This window comes from Aedes aegypti, chromosome 2, assembly GCF_002204515.2.
Source record: "Aedes aegypti strain LVP_AGWG chromosome 2, AaegL5.0 Primary Assembly, whole genome shotgun sequence".
Classification (NCBI taxonomy): Eukaryota; Metazoa; Arthropoda; class Insecta; order Diptera; family Culicidae; genus Aedes; species Aedes aegypti.
In genome coordinates, this window is record NC_035108.1 from 158,993,363 (window position 1) to 159,017,117 (window position 23,755).

Consider the following 23,755-nt stretch of genomic DNA (forward strand, 5'->3'; position numbering starts at 1 on the left):
TTATCCAAACAACAAACACCCACCATCTGGCAGAAAACTTCTCTACTAATGTCGAGAAACGACCAGAGAGAGCGTAACTGCCATTATCAGCCCCTATCGTTGTCTCTGCTAGGTACCAGACTGGCCACCCAGAACCGGGCAAAACGTCAGAAAAACTCTCACTCACTTTGCTTGGGGGGTGGGAAATTGTTCCGCTTGAACACGATCTCAATCACATTATAAACGAAATCTCAAAGTACGTGATTGGAATTAATTCCAGAAATTTCTGTGCCAAACTCTCGTCATCTTTTCCATCTTCAGCTCCAGTTTCCCCCTACTCTTGGTACCCCGGGGGGCTCCAAGTCTGGGTCTAGGTCTAACTCAATTCCGATCCGCAGGGCATCACGTTGGCGTCATCATCTTCAACGACTCCGAGGGTAGTCATCGCATTCGCTTTTGGATGAGTGACTAGCCGCTGCCGCCGACTGACTTGTGGAGAAATTCCATCAACTACAACTATCAATGGAGACGCAGAATTGTTAAGTCGAATAGCAGAAGGCCGAATGATTTAAGCGTTTGATTCTTTTCCTTTTGACAGAATCAATCTTTAATTACAGCTACTGCAGAAATTTATTTTTACTACAAATATGTAGACCTTTTTTAAATTACACCATTGAAGAGTCTAAATTCAAGATAAAGTGGTCCAAAAAACAAAAAAATAATTAAATCTTAAAACATTAGTAGGACGGTATTTTTTCCTGAAATCAATATCAAAGGATTTTAAAGTGAAGCTAAAATTTACTGGTATATACACAAGATATTCAATCAAATGTTGGACATAGCTGAAAGTTCTTCAATAATTCGCACCTTTTTTTTGTTCATTTGGGAGATTAAATTCCAGATACGTGGAGTGGTCCAAAAACCAATGATTTTGAAAGATTCAAATCTAAAAAAACATTAGAAGGACGTGATTGTTACCAAAAAAAATCACTGGCATATCCACAAGAAATATTTAAATTAAATCTCTTTAATATTTCAAACATTTTGGTTTGCTTTTCTGCTTAATTTATTTCTTTACATTATTTATTTTTATATCGTAATTTAGACGCTTGAGGTAGGTTGTGGATAATAGTTCGAAAATCAAAAGGTCGAACTAATAAAAGATCTGAAGACAAAGGGTCAACAGACAAAAAGCCGAAAATTATTTGCTTGATATAAAAATTTATTGTCTGTGAAAAAAAAACATATTTTCGACCTTTTGTTTCTTCGTTTTACTGTTCAATCCTTTGTCCTTTCGACGTTATGTCATAGAATCTGGCAGCGAAAGGATATTTTGATCATAGTCAAACCATACTCGACCAAACTTCATTCGACATGATGATATAGTAACCAACAGTGAGCTGGTCTAACCAACCTGATGACGAAGACAGACGAAATGATGATGAGATGCTGTACTACGATGATTGAGCACATGGAGATGTAGAAGATGAACGAGGAAGTTAAGACGGAGCATCACGTTTTGACTTGGTGAGCTCTCGTGCTCCAAGTTCAGCTTCTGGTTGAGTTGCAGAAAATCGGAAAATTCAGTCAGAATAAGTGTGATAGTTGCTCCGTGGAATCGACTTAGTATGGAAATGAATTCGTGGATTGTCCGATATTTCCCCGAATGCAATTTCTCCGAATGACGTATTCCCGAATGAACCACTTCCCCGAAAACTTTTTTCCCGAATGAACCATTTCCCCGAAAAAAATCTTAATGTTAGCTACATACTGAGAGCTATTAATAATCCTGCTACCAAAAGGTATTCAACGTACTAACTGATGTGAGATTAGATGAAAATGTGTTACATTTGTTATAAAATCCATGTAACTGATGCTTAAAATGACGTGCCGCGTGCATTAAATTTAAAAGCAAGCTCATGATAGGCAATTTTATTGTAAGCGGTGTGTTAAGCCTATGGCTGTTTGGCTTTTGGACATTTGGGCGAATGGACATTTGGCTGAGTTTTGTCTTCTTAGAATTATGGGCTAACATATCTGATAATAATTCAATTTGAATTTTCCCTTCTTTTAATGATAGGCTGTTCTTTCAATTCGCAAAAATTCATTATTCGGCCAAACGTTCTAATGTCATATATCTAATAAGTCAAACGATTATTCTTTCATAACACTTAGCGTTACATAAAGGACTGTAACTACAATAAGCCCAGCTTCAGTACGGTAGGCTAATTAAAGAATCTATTATATCTTGCCCTACATAACTAGACATAGATTTTTTCGTTCTAGAAATATTTAAAAACTGGCAACACCTTGCTTCTATTTAAATTTTCTAACCATCAATATTAAGATGTTAAGATAAATGTCTTTGTTATGTCTTCATTAGAAACATTTTTTCCCAAAAATGAATATCAAACCATCAAATAAAGTGAGAATGTTAATAATGAATACCCAAAATGCTAATAATCACTACTTAAATAAAAAAAAAACATGCCTATTCAATGAAAAAAAAAAATATCTAGAGTATATCGGAAGCATTGAAAATGTTTGGTCAAAACATTAAAATCTGTGATATTTGCATTTACAATACAAAATTTAACAAATAAAAGTTACCAGAACAAAATTTGCTTTAAGTTTTAGTAGCTCTGCTAGTTTTATGGATATATTTATCTATGACGAATTGGCATGTATCTGATGAGGAATCATTATCTGATCATCGCTACATCTTCTTTGAACATTCAAATGTAACTGCGCAGACTTTGCGTTTTAGGAATCCCCGCTCAACAAACTGGGAACTCTATATTGAATTGGTTGCGACCAAATTTCATGGATTCTCTCCGTCCATTGGAAATCCCGTATTCGGGATACATTCGTATAAGAGCACGCGCGGATTGCTCCCGTTTATATTTTTGCTAATTCTGCTGTTATAAGCTACAAACTCATCGTTATACTTTATTTAAGTGAAACCAACACCAAATCACATGCCGGAGAAGTGAAGTTTATGTGATTTTTGGCCTCAACATAGTGAAATAACATTAAAAACATTGTGTTAATATCACGCGACTAGAGTCGCCATTGTCGAAGTACCTACACCGTCTCACATTCGCTATAGACAACAACGCAATAAAAATCCGAGTGATAGGTTGTATCCACATTAGGATCTATTTCGTTCAAGTGCAGTGTCGTTAAACTGAAAGCTATTAAGTGTTAGTCGCCAGCTAGCTACGGCCTTATGGCCAGTAGCGCAACCGCCCCTCGGGGTGGCATATTCGAACAGCACAGTAGGAGCAATGTGCCTCAATGGATGCTCGGATCAGACGATATTGGTCAAGTTATGGTGTTTGTTCTGCGCCGTAAGCTAGATAAATCGAACGTTAGTGAAAATGAACGAAATCAAAACGCAGCTCTGCCAAATCCTTTCGTCGTTGGCGCATCTATCCGACAAGTAATTGGTGTGAAGGAAGCTAGTTCAATTGAGACGACCCGAGAAGGAAGGGGTTCTCGGTATTTACTCCGGACCAGCTCTAGAAGCATTGCCGAAAAGCTCACGAAAATTACCAAATTATCAGATGGTTCCGATATCGAAATTATTGCCCACCCCACCCTCAACACTGTGCAGGGAGTAGTTTTCGAACCCGACACTATCAACGTTGACGAAGAAAAAATACAAAAAGAACTGGAATCGCAAGGAGTCCACACAGTACGCCGGATTAAGAAACGAATTAACGGGAAGCTCATAAATACTCCGCTACTAGTCCTATCGATCAGTGGTACTATACTGCCGGAATATGTCTACTTCGGTCTACTCCGAATTCCACTCCGACAGTACTATCCATCTCCTATGATGTGTTTTCACTGCGGTCACTATGGCCACTCACGGAAGTTCTGTCAACAAACAGGAATCTGTCTACGGTGCTCAACATCTCACGACATTCTAGATGGAGAACAGTGCGAAAATGATCCAAAGTGTTTACACTGCAAGGGTGGACATTCGGTGTCATCTCGCGATTGCCCAAAATTTAAGGAAGAGGAAAAAATAATCAGATTGAAAATCGATCGTCGCATCTCACACGCAGAAGCTAAGCGTTTTTGCAGCCTTGAATCAAGGACAGAAGGTTTCAAAAATGTTGTTCAGGATCAAATTCAACAGGAGTTGGCGATGAAAGACCAACTTATCGCATCATTGCAACAACAAGTCGCCACTCTCGTCAAGGAAATTGAGTCGTTGAAGAAAATTCTGAAACCAAAACCCAAAGATCTGCCCTCCGCTACTCAAGATGAACAACATGCAACTCTACAGTCTGCAATGGATTCCCCGGTAGTAACGCCTGCCTCCTCGCAATCTAGTTTGTTGAAGCCAAACCGCTTATCCCGCAAAGATAAAGAATCCACTGTTCCACCTGGAAAACCTCCTGGTAGCCGCTGCAGTAGTAGACCTTCCTACGACGTCCAAACCCGGAGCAGAAGTGGAAAAAGGCATTACGACATTTCTCCAACTGATACCGACAAACATAAGGGTAAACGAATCTCAGTACCGGCGAGTACAAGCAACAAACCTATCGACATCGACGAATAATGCCTCGAAAGACACAAAGAAATACTCTGACTACCGATTTTTCTGACCCCGCAACGATAATGGACAAGAGCATAACCTTCCCGAATTACTCTCACGAACTACGACTTCATCCCACGCCAGCAACAGGCAAGCAATCATTGAAGCGGTTTGAAGATGACGAAAGTGTAGTACTCTCTTCACTTCCGGAAGAGGAAGCGAGACTGCAAAGCAAGGTGATCCAGGACGTCTTTCTCCAACCTGTTGAACACCAAGCTTTCAGTCCGGCCGTGATGTACAACAAGCCAAAGGATCTACCACACTCTGCGAAAATCAACAGTACGGCATACGACCAGTTCCGGCACATCAGCGTTATACCTTCCACCAGCAAGACCCAAATATTCGGATATTATGAATCGCCAAGTGCGAGGCCTCCCACGTCGACCCTGACCGGAGATGTTCCGGTTCAACCCGATGAGCCTCCGGCGGCAGTCGACGTGGACCACCAAACCCTACCGGCAAGTATCACTACAATAGTTTCTTATGACCAGTCAGACCACATCCAATCTTTCAACAATACAGCTCAACCAAAACCTAACGGAATGAACCATTTCGAGATCGACCGCAAAACTTTCCCGGACTACTCTCACGAACTACGACTTCATCCCATGCCAGCAACACACAAGCTATCATTGAAGCGGTTCGAAGATGATGAAAATGTAGCATTCTCTTCACTTCATGAAGAGGAAGCGAGACTGCAAAGCAAGGTGATCCAAGACGTTTCTATCCAGCCTGTTGAACACCAAGCTCTCAGTTCGACCATGAGGATTAACACTCTAAAAGTTCTACCACACTCTGCGAAAATCAACAGTACTGCATACGACCATTTCCGAAACATCAGCGTTAAACCATCCACCAGCAAGACCCAAATATTCGGATGTTATGAATCGCCAAGTGCGAGGCCTCCCACGTCGACCCTGACCGGAGATGTACCGGTTCATCCCGATGAGCCTCCGGCGGCAGTCGACGTGGACCACCAAACCCTACCGGCAAGTATCAATTCAATAGTGCCTTATGACCTGTCAACCCACATCCAATCTTTCAACAATACAGCTCAACCAAGTGTCAACGGACTGGAATATCCCAATAATTCATCCCTCGACGACGAAAGCCTAAGTGAAACGCGCAGTGCATGCAGCCACGAGCCAGAGACAAGGATGCTGTTCTTCCAGTGGAACATCCGTGGTTTGTGGTGTAACCACACCGAATTGTGCCATCTTTTGCTAGACAACCCTCCTATAGTCGTCAGCCTACAAGAGATGATGACTAAAAACGTAAACAACGCCCTTCGGAAAAAATACACCTGGAATTCCGTCAATAGACATTACTCCCAAGGCGCTGGTGCAGCTGGTCTCGGAATACTTTCCGAGGTACCCCACAACTTTATAAAAGTTGATTGTCCAATTCCTGTATGCGTAGCTCGGCTGTTAAACCCATACAACATCACAGTCGTCTCCATCTACGTCCCACCAAACAGCCCTGATTCCCACATGTTAGAAACACTGAACAGCATAAAAGGCAACACGGATCCACCCTATATCATCGGTGGAGACTTTAATGCTGCCCATGAAGCTTGGGGTAGTATCAAATCGTCAAGTAGAGGACTAAAACTCTTAAGTTGGATCGTCGATAACAACATGGTCTCTCTCAACAATGGTGAACCCACCTTCATTAGCTCCTCTCACGGAAGTACATCCAGTATCGACTTAACAATTGTTTCTAATAGCATCGCAAGTAGACTCTCCTGGACAATTGCCAAAGATACGCACGGAAGCGACCATTTTCCCATTCGAGTATATTCACAAGAAAGGCACCCCACAGAACAACACCGTAGAAGGTGGTTGTACAAAAATGCAAACTGGCCTACGTTTGAAAACAGCTTACTCGACGTACTGCAGCCGAATAAAGACATTTCCATCGACGAACTCAACAACGCTATCATAAAATCAGCTGAAGCTTCCATTCCTAGAACGTCAGGAAAATCTATTGGAAAAACTGAAATTTGGTGGACCGACGAAGTACAGAAAGTGGTCAAGGCTCGCCGTAAGGCACTACGAAAAATGAAACGAACTGCACCATCGGATCCCAGTTATGAAAGCATACGGAAATCGTTCCAGGCCAGTCGCGCTGCCGCCAGAAAATCAATAGTCCAAGCAAAACAGGAATCCTGGACTAATTTCTGCAGTAGTTTCAATCCACGCACCCCATCCGATGTTTTGTGGAACAATTTCAATAGACTTAATGGTAAAAGGAAAAAAGGGGTTAAAGGGCTCGTCATTGATGGGGCGTTCGTACAAGATCCTCCCATAATTGCTGAACGTTTTGCCAACTATTTCCAACAAGCATCTACAACTCCCGCAATCTCAGCTAGCGCAAGCAACGGAGAAACTATGCTGATATCTTCCACTGAATCGAATTCAGAGTTAGATAAAGAGTTCTCACTAGACGAACTCTTACGAGCTATAGACTCCGCTAAAGGATATTCCACCGGTAAAGATAACATCGGATATCCGATGATACGTCATTTACCAATTTCCAGCAAATATGCTATGCTGAAATGTTTCAACCGCATTTGGGCTGAGGGAAAGTTTCCACAACAATGGAAGGAAGGGATAGTAGTTCCTGTTCCAAAACCTGGTACCACCCAAAATACCATCGAAAATTATCGACCTATCACCCTCCTTAGTTGCATAGGAAAAATCTATGAACGTATGATAAATCATCGGCTGATCACTTTCCTGGAAAAACACAATATTCTCCATCCAAACCAACATGCTTTTCGATCTGGTCGTGGAACCTCATCATATTTTTCCGATCTAAAAGAAATCCTTGAAAATGCCAAACAATCGAAAAATCACCTCGAATTCGCTTTATTAGATATCAGGAAGGCCTACGACCAAACTTGGCGTCCACATATCTTGCAACAGGTGAACCGTTTGAGTGTTGGAAACTGCATGAAATCTTGTATTTCCAATTTTCTGAAAGATCGACTTTTTCGTGTTTGCTATGGGAGTTCACTATCAACCCAAAAACCCCAAGACAATGGCGTTCCTCAGGGTTCGGTTCTTGCTGTAACGCTGTTTTTGCTAGCAATGAATTCCGTATTTGAAGCAGTACCCAAGAACGTTCGAATTCTAGTTTATGCTGATGATATAGTTTTGGTCGCATCTTCCAAACAAATCTCAACAGTACGTCACCACTTGGCAAATGCAGTTAGCGCAGTTAACACTTGGGCTAAGCAAGTGAATTTTTCACTCTCGGCTACCAAATCCTGCCTCTTACATGTGTGTCAGAGATCAAGTCATAGGGGATCAAGGTCGCTGCCAGCAATAGTTGTAGATGGTGAAGCTATTCCGGAGGTTAATTCTGCTCGCTTCCTTGGAGTCTGGATCAATCGTAGAGGACAATTTTCCACGCATGCCGCTAAAACTAAACAAGCATTACGTAATAAAGTAAACTTCATCAGAGCTTTATCGCCTAAGGCTAGCAGATCGACACTTTGGAAAATCTCCAATGCAGTGTGCATATCAAAACTCACCTATGGTGTAGAATTGTTTGGAGATGGAATCACGGCGCTGTTACGACCAATCTACAACGAACTATTAAGAATCTCTTCAGGTGCTCTTCGAACCTCACCAACCCTTAGTCTGGCCACCGAGGCAGGTGAACTCCCTTTCGACCTACGTCTTGCAGAATTGTTGGTACGCAAATATTGTAAAATCATCGAAAAAACCAACAAAAACTATCCGTACTTCCATGAAACCGTAGATCGCATATTGAATCAACTAATAGAACATAATACTCCGTGTATTACTAAACTACGACGAGTTGGACGCCGTCCATGGAATTTTCCCCGAATTCGAGTCGACTGGTCTATCAAAAGAGAGTTTAAGAAAGGACAGAATCCTGGAATTGCTAGGATGTTAACATCGAACCGTATGGACGCACAATACGCTAAACATACAAAAATCTTCACAGACGGCTCTAAAACATCTAACGAGGTTGGTGTAGGAGTAATAGGACCAAATATTTATGTTGAAAGAAGTCTGCTTCCTCAATGTAGCATATTCACAGCTGAAGCTGCAGGACTTCTTTTTGCAGCACGAGCTGCCCCCAGAACACCTACCGTTATCTTGTCAGATTCTGCCAGTTGCTTGTCCGCCATCGAAAAAGGGAAATCTACCCATCCTTTCATCCAGGAATTCGAATATGTAGCAGCTGATAAAAATCTGGTGGCATGCTGGATACCTGGCCATTCTGGCATCACAGGAAACGAACAGGCTGATAATGCTGCTGAGAGGGGTCGCTCAAGTAGACTCCTATATCGGTCCATACCTGCTGCCGATGCCATCCAATGGATTAAACATCAACTTCATGCTAAATTTCAAGAAGAGTGGGCTAACAATTCAGTTACATTCTTGCAACGCTGCAAACCAACAGTCGAGAAATGGATCGACAGAGAGAACCGATTAGAACAAAAAACTCTAACAAGACTTCGTATAGGGCACACGAAAATGACCAAAAAGCATTTGTTTGACAACACCTTTTCTCCAATTTGCGATGTCTGTAATACTAATCTTACGGTTGAGCACATACTGATCAGTTGTAGGAAATTTGATTTAGTTAGGGATGAGCTCGGTCTAAGTAACAACTTGCAAATAATTCTAAGCAATACAAAAGAAAACGAATCAAAATTGTTAAAATTTATCAAAAAATGTAATTTATCTGATAAGATTTAATCCTTAATAAACAGAGGTGAATGAACCGCGAGGTTTAAAACCTCTATAATTAACTCAAAAAAAAAAAAAAAATTGGAAATCCAAGTGATCTGAATGATGCCGTTGATACTACAACATCCTACATTATGGAAGTTTGTGAAGAAGCATGTCCTCTGCGGTCTGTAAAGACTACAAAAGTGCTATAAAAGCTCCTGCTTCGGCCAACTCAAGGTCGAAGCTTGTTATCGCATGTCGAACTCAAATTGAGGAACTGAATTCAGTCAACTCTGTAAACCTTGTATGGGTACCTGGCCATTCTTCCATTGCTGGAAATGAATTGGCTGATGAGCTAGCTCACGATGGAGCATCGCATGACTTCATTGGCCCTGAGCCAGCTATTCCAATTTCGAAGTGCTGGGTGAAGCTTCAGATAAAATTTTGGGCGGCAACTCAGCACAAGCAATATTGGAATAGTTTGGAGTCATGTCGTCAAACAAAATTGTACATTACTGAACCATCTCCAAGAGTGGCGAAGTATTTAACTAATCTGTCAAAGCAGAATTGCAGTCTCTTGGTCAGAGCGTTGACAGGCCACTGCCGACTCAACTATCAAATAGCAAACATTCAACGTGCTGACTCTTTTGTTTGATAGTTGTGACTCCGATTATGGAACTTCGTATCACCTGATATGTAACTGTCCAGTTTTTGTGCAAATGCGATTCCAATTACTTGGTAAACACTTATTAAGTGAAACTGAATTCAGAAGCTTGAATCTTCAGGACATTCTGTTATTCTTAACCCGCTGTGGTAATGAGCTATAGGCTCTCTTTACGCTCATGCGTTTTGCAGTGCCCTTTTTAGGGCGCTGTTCGAACCCATTGTGGTATGGAGCTACATGCTCTCATTTCGCTTATGCGATCTTCCCTCTTCAAGGGACCCCACTCCTATTTCCTCCCATCTTTCCCTTCCCTTTCCTATCCCATCGGGTAGATGATGAAATAGGCTCAAATATGGCGATGGCACAAATCTCCCAACTGGTGGGGAACGTGCCTTTGGAGCCGGCCTTCTGATACCTGAAACCTGTTAGTTTTATGGACATATTTATCTATGAAGAACAGCCTTCTAATTAAAAAAGGGAAAATTCCTGTTGAAATAAGGAGCATCTGTAAGCTGAACAATATTAACACAGCAAAGATTCAAAGAACTGCCAACGAATGAAAAAATAAAAGCCCAGCTTTAGAATTATCACCTTTTCACGGTAAGTTATGCACTCAAGATCTACCACCAAACCTTAGTCCTGACTGCTTCAAACGAAGAGAACATGATGTTATAGTAATCAAAGGAACACTTATTTGCCCTTGTTACATCTTAAACCTTGTTGAAAGTGACATGTTTTCACAGTTGCCGAGAATGATCTTGAAGCAAGGAAATAAATTGAGTCGAATTCAACAATTTGTTTTCTTATCTTTTATTTATTTAGTTCTTTAGTTTGAAGAAGTAAGGATAAGGATTCTGATGCATGGACAATATCGGTGTTATTTCTTGGCTTCATCAAGGGATCCGATTTTAACTGATAAGAGGGCGCGCCTGTGAAGAGCGCACTCACCACACTCTTCGAAGGAAATAAATAGCGGAACCTTTCAATTAGAATCCTTTCCTGTGACCAAGTAAGGAATTACAACTGTAAGAACACCGAATGCTTTATCACATCTCGATAGCGACATGCACTTAACAAAGGACACGGGAAATACTACAATAGGTCAAATATTGGTCGCAGGGGTTTATGTTCCGAACAGAAAAAAATTAAATGATTTTTAAAGCAGTAAAACAAAGAAGAACAACCTAGGTTTAAATAAGGGACATTGATAAAATTGAAAACAAGCAACTTTTATGATATCAATTCATTTTCACAGAAAAAAAAACAGAACATTTGCCTATGTTTTATGAGACACAAATTACTAATGCGGGAGCAAAGATTGAATAATAGCCTAGAAACGATGTGCTAATCTGTCAGATGCGTCTCAAACAAACTTATCGACTCGTTTTTTCTTTTAAATTTCTTATGCAGTGAAGATCAAGATGTCCCTTTTGGGTCACGCCAATCAGTAAGACTTTATTTCATAATTTTTAACATATTTTTAAAATCAGGCCTTCCGATAAAAAACTGTCATCGATTTCCAATCCAAACATCTCGTCTGTCGTTTTTCGATAAAAATCTGTCCTACGAGAATCATTAATTTGAAGCAATTACCTATTTAACTAAATTCAGTCTATTAATCTGATAGTTGAAAGAAAAAAATGAAAAATGTGTTTGCAAAAAGCTTTCAGGGAAACAGTACATTCGGGAAAACAGTGCATTCGGGGAAATGGTTTTCGGGAGAAAACCTTTCGGGGAAAAATCATTCGGGGAAATGGTTTTCGGGGAAATGTCAATCGAATTCGTGACCTTCGTTAAGATGGAATATATCATTATGGACGATGGTTGATTACGAGCATCATGTTTGATCAATCGAAGTATACTTCTTAATTACTCCTGTTTTATTTAACTTTCAAAACAAATCTAGTTACTCAGTATTTGATCCTGTTTAAGACAAAGCATTTGAATTTTAATTTGACTAGGCATAATTTTTTGACACCTGAAATGATTTGAGGTAGGTACACGTTCGATATTTAAGTTTTATTGGAGCGCACTCTGGGGTTTTCCTCAGCCGAGTGGTCAGAGTCCGCGGCTACAAAGCAACGCAAGGTGTCTGGGTTCGATTCCCAGTCGGTCCAGGATCTTTTCGTAATGGAAATTTCCTTGACTTCCCTAGGCATAGAGTATCATCGTACCTGCCACACGAATTGGAAAGGCAAAAATGCAATTTTGGCAAAGAAAGCTCTCAATTAATAACTGTGGAAGTGCTCATAAGAACACTAAGCTGAAAAGCAGGCTCTGTCCCTGTGAGGGCGTCACGCCAATAATAAGAAGAATATGTGGAGCGCACAAATACTTTCACAACCCTGAGTCTATTAATAATAGAACACGGTATAAGCCCAAAGCAATAAATCCGAAAAACAAATCTGCAGGTTTCTGCATCAGATATTACCGTAATCTCAATAAACAATAAGGTCTTCCAAAATTAAACACTCACAAAATACTTCGAAGGATTTGTTCAAGAATATATTGAGGAATACTTATTCGAATTCGTATCGTAAATATTCAAATATATTTGATATTTAATTCAGGTAATTCTTCTATGAACTATTTCAGGAATTCTTCCAAAATTGTCCACGATTCCTGAAGGTGTTTCCTTGCATTCTTTTGAGAATGATTTAATCATTTTATGTGGTTTTATAAAACAGTATTAATCTTAAATTACACCCTAAATTGGTTCTTTTGGACAACTTGAAGTTTGAATGAAAAAAACGGTTTATTTTATCTTTCTAACTTCATGTTCATTTAACACGCTTTCAGAGTAGACAAATTCCGCTAAAACTTTTTCATAAGCCTAGGAAATATAGGAAAAACGGATTCGGTTATATTTTCTACCATAGATGGAAATTGTACATTGGCGATGTTAAGCTAATCTAAAACTCCGTCTGTTGATTTCTTGTTCGATTAGCTTACTTTAATTGACTTAAAAATGCTTTAATTACGAATCTTACGCCCTTAAATGTTTATGCTCATGGTCAGGATATTAATAAAAATCCTTCAATGCAAACACTCGTTTAAAATAATTTGATAATAAATCCTTAAAAAGATTCAACACAAATGATACAACCAGAGTTGAATTGCAATATAAGAAATTTGATGAGAGAAGAGCTCCAATTAGAATCACACTGTCAAAAGGGGTGGCACTGTGCTGCGGATAGAAAAAAAAGGCTTCGCGGGAATTCATTTGTCCCCGGTCTGAGTATGGCATGAAAAACCGTCAAAACGAAACAGGAAAATTCGTCCGGAAAAGGAAGAATTTTCCACCGGCTCCACTTTTAATTCTATCATCAGTGGCGCCGGCTTTTGCTCGTATTTTCGTATAATTGAATTTCGAGTTAACGACATAAATTCCGAATCCGAGTGTGGATTTCTGTACACTTCACAGAGCTTTCACGGCGCTCTGAGGCTGAGTGGCAGAACGGTAATTGAAGAGACAAGGATAATTGGCGATGTACATGCAGAAGAGGGATATAATAAAAAAAATGAATCCCACAATTTTTCAGGCGCTCCGACACGACGCACAGTGGGCAAACTTGAGAAGATGCTTGTTCAAACGTTTTCATTACCTCATACCATTCAAAAATCCTGAGGATCGATTGTGCTGACTTTGGGAAGTGCCCGATTTGGCTTCAGTTTTGCGCTTATACCATACGATTATTCCAACAACAAAAAATAGCTAAAGCTAAGTATGCTGTTAATCTCAAGAAAAGTAAAAATTTCTGCGGAAGAAATGATCAAGAAATTTTCTACAGTGAGCTCCATTTGAAATGACAGTTCTTTTCAACTGCGTACTGCGATCAAAGGAATATGCTTTTCTTGACCATTTCTTGCAAGAAATTCCCCATCTATCGAGATAGGCGTTTACTCTTCTGTTGAAGTGCATACTTCGCTTAAAGGGCGAACACGAAATTATTGCGACACCGAAATCGTCATGCCAATTTTCTTATAGTGTTTATAATCAAACCAAAATTTTAAGGTTGTGTTATACATATATTTACTTCATAAATCAAAAAAAAAGATAATCGATGGAGCCTTGAGTGTAAAATTGAAGGCATTTTCCATCAAAGTCTTTACAGTGTCATCCGGTACCAGTTTCTCTGTTTTTTTTTTTTTTCATTTTCTTAACATGTCCTTGGTCCTTCTCGTCTTTGACTGTCTTATTGCTCTTACAAAGTTCCTGCTTCATTACTGCCCAGTACTGATCCACCGGGCGCAGCTCCGAACAGTTTGGCGGATTCATGGCCTTTGGAACAAAATGGACAGAATTGGCCTCATACCACTCCAGGACACTTTTAGAATAGTGGCATGATACCAAATCTGACCAAAATAGCGGAACTTCGTCGTGCTACTGCAAGAACGGCAAAAGGCGCTTCTCGAGGCACTCAGATTTGTAGATCTCGCCATTTACTGTGCCCTTTGTCACGAAAGGCTCACTCTTCAGTCCGCAAGAGCAGATGGCCTGCCAAATGAGATATTTGGAGGTGAACTTCGACATTTTCGTCTTCTTAAATTTATCGTCCACATCGAACTTGCTCTTTCCGGTAAAAACTCCAACCCCGGAATTTGCTTAAATCGGCTTTTATATACGTTTCGTCGTCCATCACACAACAGCCATATTTTTACCGTCGATTGTTGCCGCTCATCGGGGTTTGGGAAGTTCTGTACCTTTTACGTTTCAATTTCCCAGCTCTCTTCTTTGCATTCTGGACGTAGCTCTGCGACATGCCGATATTTTTAGCCAAATCACGGCTTGTGACGTTGGGATTTGCTTTGATCATCCGCTTCGCCTTTCCCTCCGTCTTTTTGTTCTCCGGTCCCGGTTTTCTTTCAGTTCCTATGCCGTGGTCCAACGTCAACCGCTCCTGGAACCGCTTCAACACTCTGGAGACGGTTGAATGGTTAATGTGTGACAGGTCAGGAAATTCCAGGTGTTTGGAACGAATTTGTTCTCTCGACTCGCGTTGGTTCACCTCCATTTTCGTTGAATCGAAAAAACACGACTTCGAGTTTGACTGCATGTCAACAATACACATAAAAAAAACGATCAACTGATGGAACATGCACTTCTTGGTTGCTACTCCGTGATCAATCAGGGTAGTGATATTGCACAGAGAACCACACAGATGAAGCTTGGGTTTTTATTTCCATCTTGAATGTACAATCACACTACCCTGAACATTTCTAGATTGATAACGGCGCCGGCCACGTCCTTATGTCCATAGGGGAAAGGAAGGAATGTTAATTAGATAGCCGTTGTTACTAGAGAACCGGAGAATCTCCTGCATTTCCCACAGCTACCTTGGATGTAGGAGCGTTCTGTTAGTGATGGATGAGGTATTCGATAGTATGGATACCACTGTGGTAGGCGGTATAGTCAATTCTAGCGATAGATAGAACTGATGATGTTTGCGTCATAATGACGCAGAGAGATAGAGAAAGACAGCTATTAGGAAGAATGCTACAAATATGTGAAAGGGACGGGCCTGGGATTGAACCCACGCAGAAGCGATAGCCATCAGACCACCAAACCCGTCTTTATGTAAACAATACACATCAATGAGAAAGTGTGCAAAATTTGGTTGATTTTTACCCTATAGTAGAAAAGTTATGCCCTGTTGAATGTGTCGCAATAATTTCGTGTTGCCCTTTATGTGCAAAAAGTATGTTGTTTTGATGATCCTGTCCCATTTCCCCGAATCCCATTAGTCCGAATGCAATCAACCCGAATGCTGTTACCCGAATATAAAATAACTTGATATTGAACCATGATAATGGAATTCAGGGTTATGGGTCATTTGGGGATATGGAATTCGGGGTGACGCCATTTGAGGTAACGTCATTTTATAGAATCCTTACCGTAATCCGGGGGCAATTTGATCACTGGGGTAAATTTGATCAGGTTGGAACCAAATAGCATATCCTTCCAAGGATACTTAATGTTTCGTTGGCATCACAGATATTCCATGTTTTCTAGTTTATGGATGTCTCATGATGATTTTGAACTATTTATTTTTAATTGAGGTCAGTTTTGCATAGAAATATACATCTTTTTTGAAGGTGTTAGCAATATTGTTGGGACTGTCGGTACTAAACATTCATCTGGTGCTAAGCCTACATGCAAACTTTGAGTGCTTCAAATGTTGTGTAAGCCTAAATTTAAGCTACTGTACTCATTTTTCAAATCATATTGCATTACAAGTATATTGTTTTGCACCGTTTATTCTCGAATAACGTGCCTATTTCCAGGGAAATTACCTACATTTAGGCGTATTATGCAAATTTACAAAGTTTAATTTTGCAACAAAACAATTAAAAAACACGAGTTGTAAGCAGTGAATCAAATTATCATCAAAATAGACGAAAAACAAACAACAAAGCAAGCTCGCTCACAACCGTTTGTCACAACTGTTGCGGATAAGGACACAATTAAAAGCAGAATTGTCATGACAATCACAGAGCGCAATATTGTTGCAACCTTTTCAACTCGCGATTAATCAGTAATTTTAATCACAAAACCAAATTTGTTTTATGGATGCTGTTTGATAATGTGTCAATGTTTACCAACACGGAGAAAGTTCTCGAAAATTGCAATGCGAAGCCCAGAAAATCGCCGCGCACGTGGTGATCGATCTTTGTCATATTCCGTTCAGGTGATGACAAACTCTTGTTGCGGAATAAAATTGTTGCAACAAGAATAGGAGGTGACAATGTCTTTGTTGCTGCGTGTTGGGTGACAATTTATTCACTGGTTGTAAGTATTTTGACATAATTACAGATTCAGGAGACCCAAATCTAGTAGATAGGATTTTTTTATTCTTAAACCCGTTTTGTTATATGGTGATCAATTTCGCCCCAATGTGACATTTTCAATTTATGATATTAAAACTAATTTTATGCAATGTTAAATGTTATTTCATAAAAGTTGGATGATATAAACTGATTAAAATCAATGAAGTACAGATTTTATCGAAATTTATTTGACAATATATGAATTCCAAAGGCTGACATAACAAAAAGTTGTAAAAAAGTGATCAATTTGCCCCCGGATTACGGTACCAATCTTTGTTTTCATAGTAGATGCTATCAATAAGCGCATCTGGATACTTATTATTGCCTAATAAAATACTTCTAATCTAATCTAATCTAAGCGCTTGCACAGCCAATATTGAATTGCATCCTGGAAATACTGGAATTTTTTCTAGTATTTTCTTGTCAGCATTAATGTTTGCGGAATATCGGTGATACTACACAAATATTAAAATGGCCAGGCCCACTGTGCAGACTTGGTCTTGAAGATAACTCAAAAGTTCACGGCGATCAGATTATCCACTTATGAATAATGTGATAGACGTAAATGTTTGAATTGTTTTAATGAAGAAACGGGGACAACCGTACCAACCGTCTCATTTCAGGGGAAAAGTTCAAATCGTTGGGAGTGGCGTTGCTAAGAATGTTAATGCACACTCCATTGTTGTCGATGCTCTTCTTTCAGGGATGGGACACAGATATTTCTTCCTTATGTCCTGGCTCGGAAGCCTAGGCTAAAGCGCCGTTACTCGCTCTCTGAAACGAGACGAAAACATTAAGGTTGACTATCCCACCCCTTTTTTATTTGCAGAACATATATAATCGCAAATCGTATATAGGATTCAAACATTACGATAGTTTGAAAACTATAGTTTTGTTAGGTCAGGTCTTCAACGCCCATAAACATTTAAATATATGCATTCAGCGCATCGATGCATCGATTAATGTAAAATTTAATTCATAGTCTTTTCAAATGCTTGAAAAAGCGCTCGGAACAGAAACAGCTTTCATAAATGAAGGAGATTTCGAAAATTAACAAAACAATAATGAATCTGAACAATTAACATAAGACTATACTAATAATGAACGATCTCACCATATTACAGTCGTCTACCATCATTTGAATCCCCTCCTGGATATTGGCTTCCGCCTGTGTTTTAATGCCAGTGATTGGATGTTTTGCTGGAGGGCACTTTGCACTTCTTTTTGGTGTACACAACAGCCATATCCTTTCTCCTGTGCGCACTCCAAATCCTTCCGGAAAATGATGTTTCTTAGCAAGGCTAGTCACTTTCTCACACCTTTTCACTAAACACCAGAATTTAAATTTGAATCAATTAAGAAATTTCAAAATCGAAATCTGAAAAATTTGACGGGAGCTGTGTAGGAGCAAAATTTTTCACACCCGTTCACAGACGCGGCACACTTCGATTTCTATTATTGCCTAATAAAATACTTAACAGGAAATTTGATTTTTGTCCATGAAACAACGCAATGTGCGACGGTTCCAAAGAAGGGCAAAAAACGCGGCGAGGTGCGTCACCAGAGGTGCAGCGGCCGACCAACGAGTTCGTAATTAAAAATGCTAAACTTAGGGGAAAATCGGATGAAACAAAATTTTCCAAAGTGAGGTCGGGCCCGGAAAGAAAGCGAACAAACGGTACAGCCCCCAAAGGGTTGGCATTTCTTAATGAACTGATTTTCCCCTGAGCTTGTTTCGTACTTGTTTCCATGCTTCCATTCATTGAATTTACTCCGGCAGGTGGAGGGCACTGTTGTTGTTGCATTGGCTGGCCCTAACCTAATGATCCCTGCACACTGCCTCCTTTCAGTGCCAGTGGTGATCCTGCTGTGAGCAGACGATGTGGCTCGCTAATTACTCCGGTTGCAGCTTTGTCGTGTTGGAAAAGTTTAGACAAAAGAACATGATGGGTGAAAGCTCTCTGTTGAGATGGTAAATACCATGATGCAGGATTTTTTGGGCAAAATGTTTCGCTCGAATGCATTAAAACTTGGTTCATTTCTATTTGCTGGAATGTAATTGCTTGTAATTTGAATATTTATAATAGCTTTCGACGATGGCATGGAGAATTGGTTCCAGGTTTTGTTCAAATTATTTCTACTGGTGGAAGTTTTGATACTTCTCCTAACAATAGAAAACAATCGCTTTCTCAGAGTAATTTTCAATTTTTTATTTATCCGCTGCATAACTTTCCTCCTGGTATTACAAAAGCCAGTCCATATTTGTACAACATACAACATGGCCAGCCTGAAAATTTGTTTCAAGATCAAAATATTGCTCTTAAGACAAAATTTCGATTTCGTGTTAATAATTGCCGTGAATGCCCTCAATATGTTTTGCAAAGTTTAATTTGTATCTAGCACAAGTCCTAGATCCTTAACTTCATCTGACCAATTTATTGGAACTTCTCTACTCGCGATAACATGTCTACTTGAAGGTTTCCAATAAAGAGCTTTTGTTTTATGTGGGAATATTATTAGTTGAATTTTGGAAGCATTAGGAGAAATTCCATTTTTCCAATTTCCAAACATTTTTGCAATCTACTACAGATACTACAGATACCTGCGTGCCGGTTTCGTCCTTTGACGAAGAGGCCTGTGTCATCCGCAAACAAAGAAATTGACATCCCTGAAGTAACTCATCTAAGCATATGTAAAAATATTGGTCAAAGAATCTTTCCTTGGGGAACACTAGCTCTTATGGAAAGTTTTTCAGACTTGGTGTTCTGATAATTAACCTAAAATTTTAAAAAAGATTTGAAAATCCAATCTCCCATATGCGCCTTACCATCCTTACCATAAAAATAGTGTTCTGTGAAATTTTCAGCTTTCTAGGTGGTGATTTAAAGGTGGCCCAAAGACATTGTAGGTTTATATGGAAATTACTATGGAGAAATTTTGAGAAATGTTCCAAACACGCTAGTACTGTAATGTAATAGAAACTTATCATCCCATATTGAAAACTCATTTTTCAAACCTTAATGAAGGATGTTGCTGAAGAAACAAATTCCTTTTGAGCTAATTTTGTTTGGGATTTTTGTACATGTTTGTAAGGCTATAATCCCATATTAAGCTGAATAATAGCAAACAAACTTATGAATATCTCTTCTGCTATCCATCGGATTGAATTTCTCTCTTCAACAAATTTCTTTATTGAGGTTTGAATAACGAGTTTTTACTATGGGATAATAAGTTTTTATTTACATTACAGTACTAGCGTTAACACCGCTAGCGCATGACGGCTCACCATAGTAGCATGTCCGAAAGAACTTGAAACTATTGAGAACCAGAGCTACAGGTCCAAAGCCCTGATAAAGGTGGATGGTTGTGATGGCTATGACCGTGGTCATCATGTAAAGAACAAGCGGACGATGCTGTATCGTGTCAGCATCTAGGAGGCAGCCCCTCTAGCACGATGTAGGTAGCGCAACCCTGGTTAGGTGGCCTATCGAAGACTCTTCACCAACCAAGAAAGGCAAAAGTAGAGCAAACGGATTGATTTTACGGCAACAGACCCGGTAACGAATAAAGGACAACGATTGGAAAGTTGGATCTTGGAACGTGAGAACTTTGAATGTACCCGCGCGTGTTGGGCTCCTGGCTCGTGAACTGCGGAATGTCGGCGTGAACGTGGCAGCTATCCAGGAAATACGCTGGCCGAGAACCGGAGAACGCGAATTCCGAGCGGTGGACCCCATCGCCAACACTTCATTCAAGTACCACATCTACTACAGCGGTGGCGACAGAGCAGAACGTGGAGTTGGCTTCATAGTGATTGGGAAGCAGATGAAGCGAATTATTCGGTGGAAACCGGTAAGCGACCGAATCTGTGTGTTGAGAATGAAGGGCAAGTTCTTCAACTATAGCCTGATCAGCATATATGCGCCAACGAACGATAAACCCGATGACATGAAGGATGAGTTCTATGAGAGCCTGGATAAGGCCTACGGAGAGTGCCCAAAACAAGACGTCAAGATAGTCATCGGCGACGCAAATGCGCAGATCGGGAAAGAAGATTTCTTCCGACCCGTCATTGGAACGGAAAGCCTTCATTCCGTTACCAATGATAATGGCCTGCAGCTAGTAACCTTCGCTGCTGCTAGAGGGATGGCAATCAGCAGTACATACTTCGCGCGAAAGAATATCCGCAAACACACCTGGCGACACCCGAGTGGCGATGCCTGCTCCCAAATAGACCACGTGCTGGTTGATGGGCGACACTTCTCAGATGTCATTGATGTCAGGACCTTCCGAGGCCCTAATATCGACTCGGATCATTATCTCGTTGTAGCTAAAATTCGGGCGCGGTTATCCAGCGTCACGAGTTCCGCAACACACAGAACGCTACGCTTCAATATACAACGCTTGTCGACTGATGGGGTAGCTGCTCAGTACCGTCAGCAACTAGACGAGAAGTTGGGAAGAATCAACGTTGCTGGAGACGTCGACAGCCTGTGGGACCCTATCCACGAAGCTGTGACAACAACGGCGCGGGAAGTGATCGGCACTGGTCAACGACGAAGACGGAACGACTGGTTCAATGAAGAGTGCCAGAGGGTGACAGACATGAAGAATGTCGCCAGAAGCCGTATGCTTGTGGCCGGTACCCGACAGAACAGAGAGCGGTACAGGGCAGCGAGAGCCGAAGAAAAGTGAATTCACCGCAGAAAGAAAAGGCAGCACGAAGAAAGTGTGGCAGCTGACGCACAAGAAAGCATGAACCGGAATGATATGCGGAGATTTTATGCAACGGTCAATGGTGCGCGGCACAATACCGTACCAGTGCCCGCCATGTGCAATGATCGAGAAGGGAATTTGCTGACCGGCGGTGGCTGCCAGGTGGAAGGAGCACTTTCAACAATTGTTGAACGGCGAGAATGGAAATGTAGCGAGGAACAGGATGAACATAGATGATGACGATCAAGCTGTGGACCCACCGACCATAGGAGAGGTTAAAAAGGCTATCAGCGAGCTAAAGAACTGTAAGGCTGCTGGGAAGGACGAGATCCCGGTCGAGTTTCTCAAGCACGGAAGCGAGCAGCTTTACCAGTCGATCCACCGAGTACTTCTGAAGGTATGGGAGGACGAAGAATTGCCCACCGGCTGGTTGGATGGCCTCATCCGCCCTATCTACAAGAAAGGGCACAGACTGGAGTGTGCCAATTACAGAGGAATTACCCTGCTGAATTCGGCGTACAAAATTCTGTCGCGCATCCTGTTTAACAGACTGAGACCACTCGAGGAGTCCTTCGTCGGCGAATACCAAGCTGGTTTTCGTGAGGGCCGTTCGACAACGGACCAGATGTTTAGCTTGCGAATGATCCTAGACAAATTCCGGGAGTATAACTTTCAGACTCACCATCTGTTTATTGATTTCAAGGCGGCGTACGACTCAGTGAAAAGAAATGAGCTTTGGCAGATAATGTCTGAAAATGGTTTTCCGGCGAAACTAATTAGGCTGATACGTGCTACGCTGGATGGTTCGAAATCAAGTGTTCGGATCGCAGACGAGGTGTCAACCTCGTTCGTGACGTTAGACGGATTGAAGCAGGGAGACGCACTTTCGAATTTACTGTTCAACATTGCACTTGAGGGTGCTATTAGGAGATCTGGCGTGCAAAGAAATGGCACTATTATCACAAGGTCGCACATGCTCCTTGACTTTGCGGACGATATAGACCTGATTGGAATCGATCGTAGGTCAGTGGAAGAGGCCTTCGTGCCTCTGAAGAGGGAGACAGCGAGGATAGGCCTGACCATCAATTCTACCAAGACGAAGTACATGGTTGCAGGTAGAGATAGAGTCAGGCATGGTGGTGTAAGTGCTGAGGTAGTGTTTGATGGGGATGTGTTTGAAGTTGTTGAAGAATTTGTTTACCTTGGAACACTTGTGACATGTGACAACGACGTTTCCCGCGAAGTGAAAAGACGTGTTGCGGCTACGAATAGGGCCTTTTACGGACTACGTAACCAGCTTAGGTCCCGCAGCTTGCAAACCGAAACAAAATTCGCCCTGTATAAAACATTGATTCTTCCGGTGGCTCTCTACGGGCACGAAGCGTGGACGTTGAAAGAGTCAGACCGGAAAGCTCTCGGTGTTTTCGAGCGTAAAGTGCTGCGGACAATACTCGGTGGGAAACTCGAAAATGGTGTGTGACGCAGACGCATGAATCACGAGTTGTATTAAGTGTACAAAGATGCGAATATTATCAATCGTGTAAAATACGGCAGACTTCAGTGGGCTGGTCACTTAGTGCGAATGTCGGAAGAAAGAATTGCGAAAATAATATTCACCAGGGAACCAGGTAGAGGTCAGCGGCTTCGGGGAAGACCACGAACACGCTGGCTGTACGCAGTGGAAGAGGACCTAGCGACCCTAAACGTTCGGGGCAACTGGAGAAGTTTCGCCCAAGACCGACGAAGATGGAGCTCTACAATATGCCCGGCAATGGCGTGATGCTACGCTGTAGCCATCAAGGTATCAAGGTAGGTACTAGCGTGTTTGGAACATATCTCAAAATTTCTCCATAGTAATTTCCATATAACCTACATTGTCTTTGGGCCACCTTTAAATCACCACCTAGAAAGCTGAAAATTTCACAGAACACTATTTTTATGGAAAGGATTGTAAGGAACGTATGGGAGATTGGATTCTCAAACATTTTTAAATTTTGAACTGCCCTAGTATACGAGCACCATCTTATTTCATTTGTAAAAACCAGACTCCCAAAAAATGTATTGTTTCGAAAAACATGTCTATGTTCCTCGATTTCCCAATTTGATAGAAATGAAAAAGCGAAACGTATTACGCATCACTGATACCACTAATTTATCCTTCTTATACATTCCTATATCATACTTGAACTGCAACAAAATTGAAATCTTACAGCTTCTAGTTCCAAACTACGGATAGCTTTCTTACAC

At 41.0% G+C, this 23,755-nt stretch overlaps 1 protein-coding gene across 8 annotated transcripts in view; it reads left to right on the plus strand.

The window, feature by feature from the left end:
* LOC5577895 (Down syndrome cell adhesion molecule-like protein Dscam2) overlaps positions 1-23,755 on the plus strand; it is a 574,667-nt gene that overhangs the window by 354,989 nt on the left and 195,923 nt on the right. The window lies entirely within an intron of this gene.